Source organism: Aedes albopictus, chromosome 3 (genome assembly GCF_035046485.1).
Source record: "Aedes albopictus strain Foshan chromosome 3, AalbF5, whole genome shotgun sequence".
NCBI classification, from domain to species: Eukaryota; Metazoa; Arthropoda; class Insecta; order Diptera; family Culicidae; genus Aedes; species Aedes albopictus.
In genome coordinates, this window is record NC_085138.1 from 423108509 (window position 1) to 423127987 (window position 19479).

Below are 19479 nucleotides of genomic sequence, written 5' to 3' on the forward strand. Positions count from 1 at the left end.
GCATAATCCTTTAACTAGTGAAGGAGTCTTTAGTGACATTTCAGATGAAATTGTTTAGTAGGCTTCAGATGGAATCCATAGAGAAATATCTGAAAAAATCCTTGGAGAATTTTTTTTTATAAATTGTTTATCTAATTCCTGATGATTATGTGAAAGAATCGCAAGAAATTTTCTAAAATAATTCTAGAAAGAGTTGCTAAAGAAATGTCTAGAAACACTTCCTCAGAAACCTTTGGTGGAATTCCCACAAGAATTTATTATCAAACATTTGGAAAAAAAATCAAAACAAATCTTTTAACAAAATTCATGGAGGATGCTCGGAAAGAGTTCCAGAAGGAATTCATGGACATAGTTTTGAAAAAATTCCTGCAAGAATGTCTGAAGAAATACGCTTCTAAATTTCTTAAAGAATCTGAAGAATTGATTGATTGATTTATCTTTATTTGAGAGACTTTCAGCCCTAGAATCTGAAGAAAAATTCTTAAGGGTATCTTTGGAAGAACTTCAGGAGGAACTACTGGTGAAATACGTGAAGGAATACCCGGAGGAACTCATGAACTATATGATTTTTTTTTCAGAAATCACTGAAAGAATATCATTTGGAATTACAAAACACAATCATAGAAGAATTTCTGAAGAATGTCCTAGAGACACTCCATGAAGAAATTTATTGAAGAAGCTTTAAAAGAATTTTCGGAGTATCCAATAGAGGAATTTCTGAAAGAGCCCTGGGATAACTCTGTAATTATAACTCCTGGAGCTATTTCCGAAGGATGTCCATAAGTTACGCCACATTTTGAGGAGCGAGGGATTCCGAAGAAAGTGATAACTTCGGAAGAGTCCTACATAAAAAGTGTGCCAAAGAAGGGACGGAGGGGTTTGAAAATGGTTATTTTTGCGTGACCTTATTTAGGGAAACTTCCAATAAACCAATGGAGTCATTTCAGGAGGTTCTCCATAGAAATTTCTTGGTATATTTATGAAGGACCCTAAAACACCTCTAAAAAATATTTCTGAAGGAACATTCGAATTTATTTTGAAGATTCCTTGGAGAAATTTCTGAAAGAATTCTGGACTTTTCATTTTCTAAAATAAAACTCTGTTAGAATGTCAAGAATCCATAGATGGATTTCTGAAAGAATCCCCGGAGAAACTTGAAATAATCTAAGGCATGCAGTTTTTTTAGAAGGATTCATGGTGAAATTTCTGAAGGGTCCCCTATAGGAATTTCTGAAGATTGCATAGAATATATCCCTTCAAGAATGTAATTCGTAAATTGCCATGAAAAACTTCTAAGAGATAAACAAAGAGTATGTAGGAGGATGTGTTTGTGAATCTAATTATATCACTGCCAATAATTTTGTGTGACTGCTATACTACCCTATATTAGCAATTGAAATGCTACTTAAAATCTAACAGCAGTTATGAAGCATTTCAGATGCAGTGTGTGTTTTGGTCAATAAGCAGCATATCTGCTACTTAATTGCCATAAAACTGCTAAGTGAGATGAGTGATGCTAACCCTCAACACATTTCCACTTTCTAACTGACGTGCCCCGGAGGATAAGACAACTCCAGAAACTGTTTTAGGAGTTTCCTCACATATTCTTTTGGGAATACATCCAGGAACTTGTTTATGTAAACCCTTTAGAATTCTTTTTATTCTTAAAACCTCCAGAAATTCTGCCAATACTGTCATCAGAAACCTTTTCAATAATTCCTGCTCCACTGTTCTGGAAATTCCAATAGCAAGTTTACCAGTATTTTTTCTAAGAATCCTTAGATGCTTCTAGGAATTCTTTCAAGAATTTCTCAAGGAATTTTCCCAGGAACTCATCCACGAAGCCTTCCAAGGGCTTCCGAAAAAAATATGATTAAAATCGCTTCTGAAATACCTACAGAATCTCTACCTTAAATTTCTACAGTATTTCTCCAGTGAATTTCACAGGAATACTTTAAATGATCCTTCCAAAATTACTTCCAAAAGATCATCAACCATTTTTCCCGGAGATTCCCCGAGAACTCTTATTTCCTCCAATGACTCTTTCGGAATCCCCTTTCAGATTTTTTCCAGAAATTAAATTCTTATAAAAACTAAAACAGAGACGACCCAGAAATTCTTCTAGGATCTCCAACAGGATATTTTCTAAGAATTCAAATGCGCTTTACAATAGTTCTTACAGAAATGCCTCCAGCAGTTCTTCCGTGAATTTCTTCAAAATTCATCCATGAGTTGTAGATTTTTACAGAAATTCTCTTAAGAAAAAACCTAATTAAATCATATCAGGCATTCGTTTAAAAATTGATAAAACGAGCTTTTCCGGAAAAGTTTTCTTGAATTCTGAACTGATTTACGTCGGTCCTCATACATTTCGTTCCAATAAACTCCAGGAGAAAGGATTCTTTCAGGAACTCGTAAGGGAATTCTTACAAGAATTTCTCTAGCAATTCATTGCAGCAAATTCTTCAATGAAGTCTTCCAAGATCTTCCCCAAAAAGATTTTTTAATGTCGATGCTGGAATTCCTACAAAAATGTAACAATATTTCTCCAGTAATTCTCTCCAGAATATTTTAAAAGTACCATTCCGTAACTACTTCCGAAAGTTCATTCAGAACTTTTCCCGGAGATCCAGCGAGACTAGTACTTGGAATTCCACCTGGAAATTCCAAGAATTCCTTCAGGATTTTTTTCCAGGAAGTCTTTTCCTGAGAGTTTCTTTGAAAATTGTCACACACATTGTACCAAGAGTTTTTCCATAAATGTTTCGTTGAATTCTGAACAAAATTGTATCATGAATTCCTTATTGGTTTTGGTCTTGAGTTTATCCAGGAATTCTGCTAAAAACTCTCCTTCAAAATTCTTCTAAAATAGACCAGTCATTTTCCCTTGAATTCTTAAAAATTTCTTCAGAAATTTTATGATAAACTTTTCCAGGACATCTTCAAAAAAAAAACTCAAACTCAAACATTTTCCAAATTTCTACGGAAGTTATAAAGGGAATTCCTGTTGAAATATTTCCTAACATTTCTCCAGAAACACAGTTTTTGTGATTGTTTTGATAGCTTCAATGTGATCAAATGGTTTCAATTTTCCTTAGTATCAATTTCACTGATTTTGCCGCGTTGAAAACGATTAGTTTTTATTATTGTGTGTTGCAGTTTCTGTCAAGGGCGCTTACCTTCCCCTTTAAACTCCTCTTCTGTAGATAGACTCTTTTCAAATTTCTTCTCTAATCTTCGAATCATGAATCTATCAATTCAAACAAACAAAAAAGCGTCAGAACTCAATGATACAATAAACACATTCTCAGGCCCATCAGCTAGCGAACACAGAGTCGAACGATAGAGCAAAACAAAACTAGAAAAAAAAAACAGATAAAAATGTGCTTCACACATTGAAACCAGATAAGTAATGAAAACAAAATTGATAAAAGAACAAATGTTAGATTAGACCAATAAAGTAATAAAATAAGTTATCAAAAGCAACCTTATATGTTTGAGATGGCCTACGCAAAAAAAAAACTACATTATGGCTACATCTTCAGGAAAAAAAAAAACAAACAGAGGCGTTTCATGTTCACCTTAGTTCAGCTGACAACTTGACGAAACAATAACTAGGAAATTCAATTCAAAACTTACGAAACTCAAGCTCTCGTGAGAGCCCCGTGCCAAAAAAAGAAACACATTATATAAAAAAGCCCGTTTTAATCTTCCCACGGGTGAGAAGTAATGTCAAAACTGCATAAAACTGAAATATTTTTAAAAGCGAAAAGAGAATATAAAAAAAATCCCATTTTCCTACAAAACCCACAAACATATGATAATGTTGATGTTAACTCGTGTCTAAGGAAACTACAAAACTCTTTCTCTATTTGTAACATAAACTTAAAAAGAAACTGTTGATCAATTCTGAAATTCTATCTCTCTCTATAAAAGAAGCATAACACAAACACACATTTACCGAAACTGTATTAACTGTTACTCGTTCTCCAAAGCGAACCGATGATATATGTACCGTTGCTCTAGCTACTACTATCCACTAACACTTTTCTATATCTCCCTATAACGTTTAAGATTGAACAACAAAAGGAACCGTTTAGGCTAGGATGATGAATGGATTAAGAAGAGTGGTTATTACAGAGAGTTTTTGTACCTTTTCACTTGCTCCGATCAGTACATGCGTGAACGCGGGGTGCGAATTTCATTGCCATTTAAGAGCGTTCTTTTTACAATATTACAAATAAATAAGTAGAAATAACGTTCTTGATGCAATTTCACCTCTATTAAGACTAGGATAGTGAGTACTATGGAAAATCACAGGAAAACTTGAATTCAACTTCTTTACAGTCTGTTCTCTGAGTACATTATTTCACTTTATCAACTATGACTCCAAACAAAAAGGTGAACGAAAGAATCATCAAAAGAAATGTTGATGAAGTTATTTTTAAAACAAATCCGGCCATTTTGAACAAGAAAATTAACTGAAATATAAGTCTAATTGATGTTTATATTTCATAAATAATCAGTTTGCACATTTAAACACATCTGCTAAGAAACAAGTCATATATCGCAATCAAATGATGGCATAGAACTACATTAGAGCTGATATGTGGGTTGGTGGTAACTAATTTTCAACACACAAATCTAAATTCAACCATTAACTTCGACACTTTTTTCAGGACTATAGTACAACACATATTTTTCAACTATTTTCAATCCCCCTACAATAAGTATTGTCAATGCACTTTGTTTCTGTAAAAACATATGGATGTGAATGTGAGGAAAATAACAAAATGTTAACTGGTGAAGACAGATGAAATATATATGACGCGATGCACTTTTTCCTGGTTTTGACTGATCCGAACGTCCTGTAGATCATCCCAAAAGCATCAAATGCAGCGTCGTAGTCGTGCGGTTAGGGTTACTAAGCTGCTAATCGCACCATGCTATGGGGTTGAGGGTTCGATTCCCGTTCCGGGCGTTTAAACTTTTTTGCGTTAGTAGTTTCTTCTCCGTATCCATTAGTGCATGCATGATCTGTGTATCCGTTGTCTAGTGTTCAATTTCGTTCAGTCTGAACAGCCTCTGGCAGAAAACCAGTTTCCGTGTATTAGACGATATTTAATCAGTTATTTCATCGAAAATACGTCCACAGATTGCATCAGGAATACTTTCAAAAATCCTCAAAAAAATTATTGGAGTATTTCTCCAAGATTTTTTTAAATTCCAAAATGATTTTTTCTTGGAATTACACAAAGGTGTTCCCTACGAGTTTTAACAGCTATTTATTCAACAAGTTCTAAAGAAATTCCTCCTGAGATTCTTTTAAGAATTTCTACAGATCATCTTCTGAATCTCTAGAGTGTGCAAGAGTACTTCCTAAGATTCCACAGGGATTCTACCGAAGGTTTCCTCAGAAATTCCTTCAGGTATTCCTTCAAAAAAAATCTACAGACTTCTTCAGAGTTTTGGGGATTTCTACAAGAATTTCTGCAAGGAATTCCTTTGAAAGTTCTTTTATGGAGTTTTTCAGAAGCTCCTTCATTAAAAATCGTAAAGATTCCTTCGGAAATTCTTCCAATGGTATCTTCAAAAAATCTTTCAGAAATTCCGTTCTAGAATTTGTGGTTCCGTCATAAATATATCCTGGGGTATCTTCAGAGATTCCTGCTGGAATTGTTTCAGATAATCCTCCAGGATTTTTCAGAAGTTCTTTCAGAAATTGCATAAAATAATTGGAGGTATTCTTGAAAAAATCTCTGTAGTAATTTCTAACGAAATCTCTGGAAGAACATCTGGAGGAATATCTTAAAAATGCTTCTGAGGATACCTTTGGAGATTCTACGAAGAAATTCTTTAGCACTTTCTGGGGAGTGCATGGACAAAATTTCTGAAGTTATCTTTAGGAAGTTTCTGCATGAATGCCTAGAATGCCTGCAAAGAATGCCAACAAGAAAAATCTCATACCTCTTTAATTCCTAGAAAAAATAGTTTTATGTAAATATAGCTTTAGAAATTTCAGCAGAGATTCCTGGAGAAATTTTTAATGGTGTTCTGAAGCAATCTGTGAAAAATGTATGCACAAATCTCTGCAGAAATTAAAGATAAAGATACTGATGTATAGGGGATACTCAAAATAACTGGGACAGGTAAAATTTTCACTTTTGAAAAAATGTTCAACTCGCTGTAACTTTTCGAAGAGGGCTTCAAATATTCTCAAATTTTTGCTGTAAGTTCATCAACTAGTTGTGTATCAGTGGTCAAAATTTGGAAAAGATCAGGCTATTCTACACGAAGATATAAAGGTTCTAGAAAAAGGTATAATTATTCGATAGCCAACTTTGAGCTGTTATATCTTTGGATTCAATGAACCGAATGCAATGGAATTTTGATCATTTATGACTTATATAATGAGCTATTGAAAACATTTGACTAAACTTAAAATTCTTTACACGAAAGAAAATTATAACGATTAGATAATTTTTCTAATATAACACCAATTTATCCAAAACTTCATCATCGTTTCAAAATTCGAGATAATAATTATAGTTCATTTAAATTCCCTCTAATTGACTTGAATATATTTATGTTTCAAAGGAAAGCAACCAAATAGCCGGCAATAAATTGAAAAAGTAATGGGATGCATATGAAAAATAGATAAATTTACCAAAAAAAAAAAAACATAGAATAAATAAAATCGCTATAACTTTTATTCTTATTAATAATTTCAAATTAAGTCAACTGTTTTTCAAAGTTCATTATATAAGTCATAAATGAATAAAATTTCATTGCATTCGGTTCATTGAATCCGGAGATATAACAGCTCAAAGTTGGCTATCGGATAATTATACCTTTTTCTAGAATATTTTTAACTTCGTCTAGAATGGCCCGATCTTTTTCAAAATTGAAACACTGATACACAACTAGTTGGTGAACTTACAGTAAAAATTTGAGAATATTTGATGCCCTTTTCAAAAAGTTACAGCGAGTTGAACATTTTTTGAAAAGTGAAAATTTTACCTGTCCCAGTTATTTTGAGTATCCCCTGTAGTTCTGAGGGATCCCATGAGTAATTTCTGAAGGAATCTGAAGGAAAAACTACAGGAGATAAATATCTTTGGAGGAATTCATAGAAGAATTTCGCATACAATTTGTGAAGGTATTCAAGGATGAAAAGAGTAACTTTTTGCAGAAATTACTGGGAGAATATTTAGAGAAGTTCCTGAGGCATCACCGGACATCTGATAGAAACCCTGAAAAAAGGTTTTTACGAATCCTCCTCCTCTCCTCTTCTTGGCGTAACGTCCTCACTGGGACAAAGCCTGCTTCTCAGCTTAGTGTTCTATGAGCACTTCCACAGTTATTAACTGAGAGCTTCCTCTGCCAATGACCATTTTGCATGTGTATATCGTGTGGCAGGCACGAAGATACTCTATGCCCAAGGAAGTCAAGGAAATTTCCTTTACGAAAAGATCGTGGACCGACCGGGAATCGAACCCGTCACCCTCAGCATGGTCATGCTGAATACCCGTGCGTTTACCGCCTCGGCTATATGGGCTCCACGAATCCATTCGATCGAAAAAAGAGTGTAAAATTCTGTAACATATAGCCTAAATTTACATGATACATCATGTAAACCAATGGTTCCCAAACTTGTTGGAGCAATCATAACATCATAACAAGTATACTTTCTATAAAGTAATTGTAAAATATTTTAATAAGATAACAAAAAGTGTAAAATGTTTTCTCAGTACAAAAATGTTAAAATTTCAAACATGTATTTGAGTATTAAGTGCATTAAGTAGATATATTATTTTAAATCACATGTTGATAGTTCAGCAATTTTCAACCATAACCATTTCGAATTTTTATTTTAGAAGAGACTGAAGAGCTTTTACTTATCTTCTGAATTTTTTGAGGTGGAAAATGTTTTCCATTTTTGCAGAAACCATTTTTTTGTGAAATTTTGTTCAAAAGTGGTTTCTGCTAAAACGAAAAAGATTTTCCACTACGAAAAAAATTCTGAAGATACCTTGATCCATACTCTACATGTGCACGAATCCCGATTTTGAAAATATTGCTTCGTTATTTAATAAAAAAATCAAAAACCAAAAAGTGAGGAAATGCTTCCAGTTTCGCCTTAATGGCTGATGTCTCAGAAAAATCACATGATCAAATAATAAATATTTTTCCGAAACAGTTACAGTTGAGTTGAGATTTGGTTTTCTAAATGAATCTTTCTGAAAATAAATAAAACCCCTTGAAGGAGAACTTATTCTATTTTTTGTAACTGTGTTCTATTCTAAGCTTGTTGAATCCCAAATTGACGTCAAAACTTTTCCAATCAAGCTGAATTATTCGACCAAGTTTCAGACAATTCTAATGTCAAACATTGTTTTTGTAAAATCGCCCTCTTGATTAATTTTTCGCCCCCCAATTTTAAATTTTAAAATTTTCGTCCCCTTTGATGTCATTTTCGTCCCCCAGGGGACGATTTCGCCCACTTTGGGAATCACTGATGTAAACCATCATGACATAATTTTTACATGACTACAATGAAATTTGCATGACGTGTAATCCTCCTTATATCTGTGTAAACAAACCCTGGAGGAATACTAGGAGGGTCTTCTAGAGAAACCCATGAAAAAAGTTTAAGAAGAATCTCTTAAGAGGCGTTTCGTAATGGATGCCTTTGAAAGGAACCTGAAGGAACCTTTGGAGAAAATATAACAACAATTTATGAATGAGCTGCTGGGAAAATGTTTGAATTTTAGAGAAAAGTCCTGGAGAATTTCTGAAATTATTCACTGAAGAATTTCTTGAGAAATTTCCAGAGAAATTCCAAAAAAAATAATCCTGCAGCAATTCCTTAAAAACATATTTGAAGAAACATATGAAAGAATTCATACACAAACTTAAGTGGCAATCCTTGAAGCAATTTTCTTAAGAATCTCTAAAAGAATCCCAAAAAGATTCAAGATGAATGTTTCGAGAAATTTCTTGAAAAAAATTGAAGAAGGTTTAAAGGTGCAATTATACTGTTTGCTGATAAATATTTGGCCAAACAAGCCCAACAAAAAACCAACACAACGTGAATCATTGCAACCTTGGATAAATGTCGGACTGCGATGATAAATATATAAGCCCGTCTCATGGCTTAATAAGGAACGTGTCTGGGGAAATTGCTGCAAGAATCTCTGGAGAAATCCCTGAAGAAATTAAAAAAAAAGTGGGCAGGAATGCATTCTATATGGATACTTGGAGGAAGTTTTGGAGGAATTCTTACTGTAATCATTCTATAAAATCCAAAAAAAATCTACAAAATTTCTGAAAATGATAAACCCTGAAAGAACCTCTATGAAACTTTACAGAGTTACTTTCAAAAATACATGCTAGAATTGTTTCTGAAATACCTTTGATGAGATATTTCTATCATCAAAGAACTTTTCACTATATTGGGTTTTGTTTCAAAAAGTTCTTCTATTAAATTTATCAGACATTTTTCTGAAAATTACTTTACAAACCCTTCAGGGATTGCGTCGGATATTCTACACAAATTTTCTCCAATATTGTCTTCCTGGAGAAATTTCTAAAAAAAAATCTTGGAAGATTATAGATTGATTCAAAAAATACTTTTATAAACTCCAGGACATACAAACGAATTTGCTTAGTTTTTCTCACCTCGAGAAATCACAAAAAGTACCACAAACAATTCAGCACAGCAACAACTATTCTCACTATTTTCACGATCTAAAATCGCACTAACTTCAACTAGAAAATCAATTTCAACTTTTCCCTAGCTTGAACTCTAACTTTCTTCCTTACGCTTTTCTGTTTTCTACAAATCCATTTTGTTGCTCTTCACTGTTATCTTGCTTATGTTTTTATTTACCTTCCCACTCTCTCTGGCCCAACATACTCACTCACAGATATGCTGAGCGCACGGTTCGTCCATCAACCGGGGTTGTCCTGTGTGGATCGCATGCTGCGCTCTGGTTGCGCTGTCGAAGGGTGGTACGCAGTATAGATAGTAGAGTAAACATAGATCCGTCGATGATGAATCCGTTGTATCCAAACGAACTGTCAAAATTTGTATCCAAACGAGCATGACGTCACGATTCCAAAAACAACAATGGAGCGCATGACGTCATATTCAACAATCGCACTCCTGAAATATACTATTCGCACGCTTGAAACATTTCACTCAGTGATGTCCGCAGATCTATGTTTACTCTACTATCTATAGTACGCAGCTGTGCTAACACACCCCCTCCCGTAACTCTGGTGGGGCTCCTCGGCTGCACCGGATCTACCTCCCTGCACCTCTAGCACAGCCAGTCTGGTCACCAACCTGCTAAACTTACCCTTCACCATGTCCGGTCGGATTCTGCCGTTCGCACCCGGGTAGACGTCCGTTACGATGCCCCGCACCCAGTTCTTCTGCACTCCGTCATCAATGATATTGTTTAGGTCGCCACACGCTAGTGGCGGCGACTCGGAAAGCCACTTCGTCTGCTGGTTGATGGATGGCAGATACTCGGACACCCACCGAGTCCACAGCTTCTCCGCCAGTCGCTGTGACCGCTTGTAGCGGTCCCGCAGTGCTTCGGCCTCGCTCGGTGGTGGAACGGAACGCTCTTCGCTGATCGCGCCAACGCCGCGAACAAAACGGTTCGGCGTCAACGCTACCTCCGCTTCTGATTCCAGGTCAACGTACGTTAGCTTCTTCCGTACTTCGTCGGTAAACGTCCACCCGTCGTTCAGCACCGTCGGTGCTACCTTCTTCGACCTGCAGCCGACCGTGACAGTTATCGGCAATTTCGTTGACTGTTGCTGCTGGAACGACAGCTGCTGGTGTCCGGAGCATTCGGTTTGGACCGACCTGCAGATATACGCATCCGCTTCCCGATACTCGTCCCGCTTCAGTAGCACTAGCTTCGTTTGCCCAATCTTCCTCACTACGCTTCGTACATTTGCAGCTGCTGGCATGACCTCGATCTTCACCCCATCTAGCTTCCTTCTACCATTCGATGCAAGCCGGTAGACGCACGCTACCGCCCGAACTGCAGCATACCCCTTCGAATACCGCAGTGGGTCCACCATCGACTCGGTGATTGAAATCTCGTGAAGCTGCAAATGCGCACGGATCTCCTTGATATTGTTTGGTACTTCTCTTTCGTGCTTCGGCCAACATTCCTCCGGCTGGTACTGGAACCCTAAACCACGAAACCTGAACGCAGGCTATGCACTTTCTCCCACTTCGTCAACGCGTCGGTCACGTTGCACTTCGACGGCACCAATATCCTTTCTGCAAGCCTCGTTATGCTGCGGATCTTGCCGATCCGGAAAGCCACGAACTGATTATACCGACGGTGGTCGGTGTGGATCCACGCCACGGTCTTCAAGACGGACCACATAAAATGCTTCTCCACTTCCAACGAAATCTTCTCGCCGACGGAGTTCGCCAACCTCGCTCCTAGCACTGTAGCTTGCGGCTCCAGTCGTACTATGGGCACGTACTGCAACGGTGAAAGTTTCGACCTCGCCTTCACCGGTCCGGTGGCTGTCTCGAAGCGGAAGTACGCCACGGAATCGTATGCGCCACGGCTTGCGTCGACGAAAACTTTCAGTTGTGTGCTACGGGAACAGTAGCGGGGAACGCGGACACATTCCTCTTCCGGAAGCTTTTGGATACAGTTGCTCTTCTTCTCGCACGGACTGCTGACGATGTTCAGCGGAACGTGCAACACCTTGCTGCACTCTAACGCTAGCCGCTCCAACACCGTCGCTTCGTACACGTAGTCTTCGCCGAGGTTGTCAGCGATCACGCAGTTGACTTTGGCATCGATCTCGGGATCCTTCCTCTGTCGCTTTTCCAGCGTCGACCTCTTCACCGCTATAGGTAGCTTCGGTGTTATCGTTCTTCCCAGGCAGACCTGCCACGAAACGATCGCTGATGCTCCTCGTCGACTTCTTCAACATCTCCATCGCTCTTCTGTCTTCTTCCATCTCCGGAAGCAAGGCGGTGGAAATGCCAGACTCCTCCGGCATGTAGTGGCTCTTCGGGAGATCATGCAGCTCCTGATGAGACACCAGGCTGCACGAATGATGAGCGACCATTCCGTTGATCACGTTTCCAGGTCCCGTTGGTCCGTATACGGTCCAACCTAGATTCGACCTCACTGCTATCGGCTCCTCCGGTTGGCCAATTCGCGACTCCAACGGCGCGTAAAGGTGAATGTCCTTCAACCCGATCAGAATTTGCGGAGCGGTATGCTGGACGTCGATGATCGGTAGGCCTTGGAGATGTGCGTACTTTCTTACCACTCCCGAAATAGCTACCGTGTGCTGCGGCAGTTTCAAGCTCTCCACTGTGTGAGCGCTCTGGATCTGGAAGCGTTGCGTGGATCCTCTCGCCGAGATGAACAGACTCACGCACTGTGAATCTTTCTCCGTTCTGGACACTCCGGCAGTCCAAGTCACGCGCAGCGGCTGTGTTACGCCTCGAACTCCTAGTCGATTCACCAGCGCCTTTTCGACCAGCGTATACGACGATCCTTCATCCAGAAACGCGATAGTGTTCACGGAATATCTGCCGCAGTGAAGAGTGACGGGCATCATCCGGAAAATCACGGTTGGCTTTGGCAAGGGCTCTGGCTGCGCAGCGTGAACGGTGCAGTTCAGTCCTGCGGCTGACCTGACGAAATGAAGCAACGGGTTGTGACGCTCCTCGCAGCCTTCGATGTTACAGCGGAAGCCTAGCTTGCAGCCGGTGGTGCCGTGCTCATTTAGGCACAGTTGGCATAGCTTCCATCTGCGTACCGCTTCCCATCGCTCTCCGAGCTGGAGTCTCCGAAACTTCTCGCAGTTCCGGATGCGGTGATCCACTCTGCCACAAATCCGGCAGGGCTTCCTCTCCCTCCTAGGTGGACTCAAACTCCTACTCTCTTCCACGTCATGCGAATGCACGTAGCCATCGTGCGTTCTGCTCGTCGATGATGATATTCATCGATACAAGGAACTCGTCATGGATAGTCAAGTTGAAAGCCTTAAAAAAAGGCTCGAGGAACTTGAGAAGCGGGAGCAGATTTGGCGAGAGCAGCAGCGGGATAAAGAAAGGCGTGCAAAGGAGGATTTCGAACGCCAAATAGCTCAAATTGAGGAAGATTTCGCGGTAGCTGTGGAACGCCTAGAACTTGAATTTAGCGAAAAGAAAAAGGCACTTCTCAATCTACATAGTGCAAAAGATGGACACGGTAAAACGGTTGCAGTTGCACCTCCCGTTTCGTGTAATGGAAGTGCTCAACAAGTCGCATGTACTAATGGACCAGGTTTCAATACATCGGTTTCCACGAAGTATATAGTAGCTCATCAAATAAAAAAAACTGCCGGGAATTTCAACTGACTCACGAGATCATGTAGCAGCTAGGAAGCATGTAACTCGTGAAGTTATTCAAAAAGTAACAGTGAATAATACGCGACTACGAAGATGGCAGCATCGTACCTTCGTTGGTACGAACCCGAACATTTACAAGCAGAAAAAGGTTCTCATCTACGTGCTTCAATATCAAGGTGAATGCGACGACGTTCCAAAATACAACGGCAACGATGAAGCAGCTGATACCAAACAATGGCCAGAACGTTGCTGAATAAAACTATTTGTATTCGATCCCGGTGGATATACATACGGATAGCGTTTAGAATGCCGCTGTGAGCTAATCTAGAAAGATAAACATCGATCGTAGAGAGAGAATACTGGCTGATTCATTGTTTTCGGTGATGGTTTCGGTTATAGATAGTAGAGTAAACATAGATCCGTCGATGATGAATCCGTTGTATCCAAACGAACTGTCAAAATTTGTATCCAAACGAGCATGACGTCACGATTCCAAAAACAACAATGGAGCGCATGACGTCATATTCAACAATCGCACTCCTGAAAAATACTATTCGCACGCTTGAAACATTTCACTCAGTGATGTCCGCAGATCTATGTTTACTCTACTATCTATAGTTTCGGTAAGGTTGTAGGTGCACAGTGGTACAGAATGTTAAATTATGTGTTTTACAAGTTTCACGGGTGGGAGAATGTTGCGGCGGCTCGTGAAATATTTTAGTGAAACTGGCTACACATATTTGGTAGTGATTGTTTTGTATTAGATTTCATCCCCATTGTGATAGGCAGTAGGCAGTTGGTTAATTACAATCGGTTGGAGTGTTTGTGTCTTTAAGAGTATCGGCAGTGAAACTATCATGTAAGATCTTTACTGTATGTTATAAGCACATTTTGTATAAAAATATAAATATATTGCAGCATTGGAGCTGACGTGAAGTAAACGCTGCTTTCAATATGGGTTTCGCCGAACTTGAGATAACTGCCTCTAACAAATCAGTTATTTTGGACTTCCAGAAGTTATGTTCAAAATTTCAGCAAAATCGGTCAAGCTTAAGGGGCCCTCAACAAGCTTGAAGATTATAGGGGAAAACGTGGCCAAATGTATGCAGAAATATTAAGATTTCGATTTTTGCCGCTAGGTGGCACTGTAAGCGTTCAAAAATTAAACCCTTTGGTAGGTGACTGTATGCCAAATAACTCTGCCAAAAACCACAAAGTGGTCCGACGCCTGGTAATAAAGTTATACCCTAGGTAAAGTGAGGCGAAACTTTATTGTTGTTTTTCCAATGCAAGGAATAATATCAATAATGAAATCTCAATACTCCACCTGATTTTGTCTAGAGTATAACTTTTTTCAAAGCCGTCGGATCATTATGCGGTCTTCGACAAAGTAATTTAGCATAAAATAATCTACAAGAATACTAAAGGGTTTGATTATTAAGCGCCACCTTCGCCACGCAAAAATCAAAAACTTAAGATTTCTGCATGCATGTGACCACGTCATCCCATACAAACATCAAGCCTGTTGAGCGCCCCCTTAAGCTTGACCGATTTTACTGAAATTTTGAACGTAGCTTTTGGGAGTCAAAAACAGCTGAAGGTAAAACTGACTATTTTTCGAAATATTTGTTTTTCATAAGTGTGGGCCACCCTATCCACACATTATTCATGCTGACAGCCATTCTTCATTTCACCAACGAACCTAACCTCAAAATGACTCACAACTCTCAGGTCATTTTGACAGATGTAACATGAGCATGAAAAGGACGGCAATAAGGTCGATAAAGTAGACTATATGGTCCGTCCTTTTCGTGCATGTGTGTGGTGTGTCAAAATGACCTGTGAAATAGGGCGCTGCACTGTTTTGATTTTGTATGGGATTTTGACGCTTCTTGGCCTTGTTGTTTACAAAATTTCTGTAAGAGTGAAAGAGAAGGAGATAATTTCGTGCAGTGCCCTATATCAAACATTGTCATGGCTAGCTTTGTTGGTGTAATGAAGAATCCCTTGAAACGCCCCCAAAACGCAGAGAACTGACATCCAAGTCCAGTTCCGGAGCTGTGTAAGGAATTTAACCCTCTTCGTGCATTAGGGTCATAATGACCCCTAAACGTGCACTAGGTCAGCGAGGTGCGCACAAGGCTAATGCACGAAGAAGGTTAACGGCTATTTGAAAGCGGCAACACAAGTGGCGCTGCAATCGGATAATTTCCCCATACTAAGTTAATTGGCTTCTTTAAGGACAAACGTCTTGAGATCCCGTTTCAAAAGTGCATAAGAACTTCAGACGCACAAACCTCAAGAAGCAAGCTTCAAACAACAGTGAATTTCACTATTCTGTTCTTGCTCACTTGTAATAAGCCTGAAATAGAAAGATCAGGTGCACTGGTTTTGTTAATGAAGAGATTTGTGACCTTGAAATCGTGAGTAGGTCCCAAAGTCGGCCATTGCACAGTGGTCCACGAACCAGATGCATTCAACGCCTTCAATTGACTTTTTAGGCAAATATGGTCTTCTACAAAGTTGTCCCTTATAATAAGGCCCTGTTTCCAATGTGCAAGACAATTAGGGTGGTCCATAATTTCAAAGTAATTGGTAATCAAACTTTTTTATTTGCAAAAATAACTATATGCATTCTTCGGGAAAGTTGTAGATCTATCAATTTTGAGCAAGTTTGCTGAAGACACTTTTTATGTTGCTTTAAAATTGACCTATCTAAGGTATTTTCTGAATAAGCTTAGGGTGGCTCAAGAAAAACCGGTTTTCTGGCGTTAACTTTTCCAGTTTCGGTTTTTTTTTATCAAAATTGCTCAAGAAACACTTGTAGAGCATTTGAAGACGCGTTGTTTCGTGCGCTGAGATGGTCGTTATCTCTTTTGGTTCAAAAGTTACTGGCGTTTTTCTTAAAAAATCATTGGTTTTTAAAAAGGTGCAAACATAAAAAACATCTTTTGCCCGCATTCAAAAGAAGAAATGTTGTTATAAAACATGTAAAAAAATTAGAGGGGTGTTATTTTTGTAACTCAAGTGAAAAATACTTGAAAAGTGCCTATTTTTTTCTAGAAAATCAGCAATATTTTTTGAACGGAATGACGTAGCAACATTCTCAGCGCACAAAAATGCGCTTTTTTGGAAGCTCTAAAAGTGGTTCTAAGGCGACTTTTACGAGAAATTTGAAACAAAAAAAATAAAGCAATAAAACGATTTGTTCTAGCGTCACCTTATGAGAACTATGGGAAAATGTTGGAAATTTGGTCAAATAGTTTATACGCTTTATCATTTTTGTTTCAAATTTCTCATCAAAGTTGTCTGAGAACCATTTTTTGAGCTTTAAAAAACGCACATTTTCGTGCGCTGAGAATGTTGCTGCATGCTGCATCTTCCCGTTCAAAAGAAATTGATTTTTTAAGAAAAATTCCTGTAACTTTTGAACCAAAAAAGATAACGACCATCACAGCGCACGAAATGACGCATCTTGAAATGCTCTACAAGTGTTTCTTGGGCGACTTTAATGAAAAATCGAAACTGAAAAAGTTAACGCCAGAAAACCGGTTTTTCTTGAACCACCCTAAGCTTATTCAGAAAAATACCCCTAGGTCGGTCAATTTTAAAGCTACATAAAAAGTGTCTTCAGCAAACTTGCTCAAAATTGATAGATCTACAACTTTCCCCAAGAATGTATATAGTTATTCTTCCCACTAAAAAAGTTTGGTTTCCAATTTCTTTGAAAATATGGACCACCCTAATTGTCTTGCACATTGAAAAGAGGGCCTTATTTTTAGGAACAACTTTGTAGAAGACCATATTAATCTAGAAAATCATTTGAAGGCGCTGAATGCATCTTTCCTGGTAAATCTGTTTCGTGGACCATTGTGCATTGTGGCGGCCATTTTGGGATTCTAACAAGTCTGTCCTTAACGGTGTTGAGATAATTCGAAATTCTGAATCTTTAGTGAAATACGTGCTTTCAGTATCAACGTTTATTTGAGAATGATCAGTGTAAGTGTTAGATGTCAGTCTATCTAAGTCAAGGCCTACTGATTGGGAGTAGCTTATGTCGAATTCGTTTTTGAACCTGGGTTGGAACTGGATTGGCGGAAAATGTGTAAACAAACAAACGTCAAACAAACTCAAACAAACTTTAGTACAAACGAAACCGAAGTCGGGTTGGGGTTGAAACTGTGATCTCATCCAGTTCCAACCCAGGTTGGAACTGAATCAAAAACGAATTCGACATTAGTATCCGACTTTAGTACATGCACAAACACTAAGTACTTCATACTACAGAATCTTCATGTCAAACTGAGCCGAAATCTAAATTTTCATGAATTTTGGTGCCCGGGAACTTTAAATAGGTTGAATTTGACGTTTGTATGGGAGCAATTTGTTGAAACACCCCTCGTCGCAGTTTGCACTGGGCGGAGCTATCAAACAGTTGCCCAGCTGTCAAAAGGTGATTTCAAAAAATCTTTTTGAAATTGATTTCAGGTACCAACATGAAGTTCTAAAAATCTGAATAAAATCATAGTGGTTCAGAAAAAGGTGCTCTTCCGTATGACATCAAAAAATTTAAAAACCCAATTCATCACTTGAAATGTTTTAATTCTGACTGACTGTGGCAATATGGTGTTTGGTGGCGTTAGGGTTTTCATCATGTATTGGTTTGCAATCTTACTCAAGTGAAGATTCAAATCCTTACACAACATTCTGAATGAAATTTGTTCTAGCCTGGATGTCTGATCTCTATGCCCAAAATGCTTTCCTACGCCCTCAAAACCTCTAGGAATGTCCTTTAAATCTTCCTGAAACACCCTGAAACTATCTGAAATGACTCTGCAATACCTTTAAATGTCCCTAAACGTGCCTGATTCCTTTGACCCACTCGCTGGACTGCGCTGGAAAATGTTGGAGAAGTGGATCTTACGTTGGAACTGGGGAAGCAGAGACTACTTGCGGAGGAGTCAAAAAGGAATGATCACCAGATCCACAAGTTTCAGAGGTTTACCGGAAGATGTCACAAGTGCGGTGAACCTGATCACAAGAAGAAGGACTGTGATTGAAGCACTGAAAATGAATCCGTTTAAGCTAAATTAGGGTTATAATGAACACTTGATATGCCAAAGATTGACGCTTGAGGCGTGTGAGAAGCTGGGAAGTCCAGTCGAGATAAAAGTAACCAAGAAGCATATTTATTATTATTTAAACGATTCCAGTTGAAAAAGACAATGAAAATAACGTGGTTTGCCTAAAACAAGGGTGGCGCATTTTGCCCCCCATTTTGCGTTATGGCCGCTCCTACAGTGTATCAAACAATTGTCCGTACAGAAATTTTTTGGTCATAATAATTTTTCATTCAAATGTTTATAACTTTTTTATACGTCAATCAAAAACGCTGAAATTTTGACCAATCATAAACCATATATTGCAGCTCCATTGGTAAAATTTTGAGCGAGATCGAATAAATTTTCAGAAAGTTATAGAACTTTTAGTAAAACTTTTAGGATTTTTGAACACATTTTTAAAACATTATATCTCAATATGTAGTCGATGAAACTTTTTCAATATTTTTTGTGTTACAGCTCATACCTAAGGCTTTCATATGCAGCTTCGTTTGAGGATTCATATTCACTACAAAAAATATGAAAAATCTGTATATATTCAGAGTATTATTTGGAAATTTATCATATTTTGATCAATAAAAGTGCCAAGTGTTTTCAACATTTTTAAACTCTCTTAATGTAATATGTTTATACAGGACCTACTAAACAACATATGAAGAGTAGGTCCTTTGCATTTTTCGTTCAGTTAATGCACTTTTATTGGTAGAAAACGTTTGGCAAATTATATGTTCAAAATATGGTGATTTTTTAAATATCGTCAACTGCATAAGCAAATTTTTCATATTTTTTGTAGTGAATATAAAACCTCAAATGAAGCTGCATATGAAAGCCTTAGGTATAAGCTGTAACACAAAAAAGATTGAAAAAGTTTCATCTACTACATATTGAGATATAATGTTTTAAAAATGTGTTCAAAAATCTTATAAGTTTTACTAAAAGTTCTATAACTTTCAGAAAACTTAT